This window comes from Sinocyclocheilus rhinocerous, unplaced genomic scaffold, assembly GCF_001515625.1.
Source record: "Sinocyclocheilus rhinocerous isolate Xijiao unplaced genomic scaffold, SAMN03320098_v1.1 scaffold1420, whole genome shotgun sequence".
Taxonomy (NCBI): Eukaryota; Metazoa; Chordata; class Actinopteri; order Cypriniformes; family Cyprinidae; genus Sinocyclocheilus; species Sinocyclocheilus rhinocerous.
This window is the reverse complement of record NW_015666537.1, coordinates 148,514-151,149: the sequence shown is the minus strand read 5'-3', so window position 1 is coordinate 151,149 and position 2,636 is coordinate 148,514. Positions and strand designations below refer to the sequence as shown.

Here is a 2,636-nt window from a genome sequence, read left to right as displayed (position 1 = left end):
GGATGCGATGAAACTCTAGCTTGTGCTGCTGATCAGAGTGCTCCACATAGCGCACAATTAGAAGGAAGACATAGAAGATGAATGCAAGATACATGTGGGCATGAATCATAAGACTGACAATTTTGCAGAAATGTATGCCCAGAATCCAGTCTTCATCAGAAGCATAATAGTAAATTCGAAAGGGCACCGTGAGAAGGAAAAAGGAGTGCACTGCTATCAGGTTGATCACAGACACTTTGGTGAAAGACAGACATCTTTGAGACTGTAGCATACAGGACATTAGTACAACATTCAGAGTCCCAGCGAGAAAGATGAATATATATAAAACCAGAAGAGCAATTCTAAAGTCCTCCGGCAGGCCAGTTTGGTTTGTGGTGTTGTTTATGATCATGCCTGACACTGTGATTTAGAGAAAGACATTTTTGTTTTTACTTGCTCTCAAATGAATATATACAGTGTATATATATATATAGAGAGAGAGAGAGAGAGAGAGAGAGAGAGAGAGAGAGTCTAAGAAATGACTTTTAGATTTAAAATATGAAACATAAACTCACATTTTCCCAAAACTCTTTTCCTGGTAAAATGTTTTGGCCCTGAAAAATGCAAGACAGATTAATCACATTTCTTCTTTTGAATTTGTATCTTTTTTTCTCCTAACATCTTGAAGTACAGCAAGTAATTAAGTAAGTAAATAAATAAAAACTTTTTAAAAAGTAAGTTCGTAAAAATGAAACATTTTAGTCAACTTGAAATGTGAAGTTGTACTAAGTGACATCTATATCTATAAGTGTATCTATACATCTATAAGTGATATCATTCATGATATCTGAATGTAAATGTAATGAAAATGTAATGTAAATTTTAAGGCAGCACAACAACAACAACAACAACAGTAATGGCCCGGTCATGTCAAGGTAAAGAAGAATTTTAAGATCTTCTAGGGTGTTTTAAATGTGCTGAACCTAATGGTTCTTTCATATGATGTAATATTAGCAGAAGCAGAAGTTTCAAAACACTTCCCTTGTAATGCTTTCTAAACACCTTTCAATTTCAAAAATCCTAAATCTATGTAACTGACTATTTTAGTCAAGGCAATCCGTATTTGTAAAGTAAGCCTAACATGTTCTTCATTTATTTTTTTACACAACATGATAACATTAGATTTATTCTGCAAAATAATACTAAATAAACAACTATTTTAAACTATTTTCTACTCAGTTTCTACAGTGTTTGGCACAAGAATTTACCCGTAGTATCAATCATATAGTGAATGTCAATATTCCTTCAGCAACAGCATGCAGACAGTTTGATGTATTGGAGACAGTTCATCCATTAACTGTAGGTGCCAAGAGAGTTGAAGATGAATGTGATGTCAGTGTGTCAATCTTCTGTCAATGTCAAATGGACAGCCTCCAGAGCCTTCAGGAAACACCTCTCGACTGTTATTTGGTGCAGTAGAGATTAAAGATTTACAAATCTCACGCACAAGGAAGTTAGCATTGCAATGTTTTCTTTCTCAATCTGGCCTTCCTGGTCTCTTTCTCTCACTATTCTTCTATTACATAATCTTCTGTGTTTTTAATAGTCTTATTCTTGTCTTTTGCTAGCTAAGATATTAATGAAAGGTCACATATTCTCAAAAGACTGTTATTTTGACAATATCCTAGTAAAACCAGGCAGAATAATAATATGCCCAAATGGCAGTACACTCCAATGAACGTTTTGCATGATCTAATGCAGTGTATGGGCTATTAAATAAAATATACAAATTTTCAAGGAAACAAATCACTTTATTGTACTGTTAAAAAAAGGTAAGAGGAAATAACCTATTTTTCTGGGTCAGGTCTTTTACAGTTTGAAACAACAATTGGAAAATCCCACCATAAACTCATATACATCCATCTCTCTCAAGCTAGCAATCCTGAAAACACCTTAAATTGGTTTTCTAGCACAGTGGCTATTAATACAGTTTAAGAGTCATTATATTTAAATGCTTATGTATGCAAGTTTTGTGAGTGAACACAAAAGCATTGAAATAAAATGTTTCCGCTCATCTCATTTTTTAAATAATAAATTATATCTAACAGCTACCAATTAAAAAAAAAAAAAAAAAAAAAAAAAGATGTTGACTTTTTTCTCTAGTTTTACAATACATGTAGTCACTTTATATTTAATTTTCTTTTAGAGGAGCAAGTCTCATATTTCATATTTTCAGTTACATATATCTAAAATAATTTTTTGTGGACTCCATCGTACTGATCATTTACACACAATTATTTTAAAGGTGCCATAGAATAGAAAACTGTATTTACCTTAGCATAGTTGAATAATGAGAGTTCTGTACATGGAAATGACACCGTGAGCCTCAAACACCATTATTTCCTCCTCCTAATGTAAATCTCGTGCGTGTAAAAGACCACTGAAAAAGAGGCGAATCCCAACCGACCGTGACGTTACAGTCGGGATCATTAATGTTTACGACCCCAACATTTGTATAGGCCAGCCGGTGTTACGAGATTTTCGGTTTCAGTGGGCGGAGCCAACATGAATATTCATGAGTTTCCCGGACATGCGCGTGGAACTGAGAATTTCAGTTTACGCTCCTTGTATCTCAGCAGGTTTAATGGAATATTAAA

General features: G+C 33.9%; 1 long non-coding RNA gene across 1 annotated transcript; it reads right to left on the bottom strand.

Annotated features, from left to right (window-relative positions):
- Positions 1 to 28: 28 nt before the first annotated feature.
- On the bottom strand, positions 29 to 2,440 carry LOC107732564 (uncharacterized). Its single transcript, XR_001638885.1, has 4 exons — positions 2,313 to 2,440; positions 1,248 to 1,439; positions 555 to 593; positions 29 to 399 (listed from the first exon to the last, which is right to left on the bottom strand). It is a non-coding gene; the product is annotated as an uncharacterized LOC107732564 (long non-coding RNA).
- Positions 2,441 to 2,636: the final 196 nt, after the last annotated feature.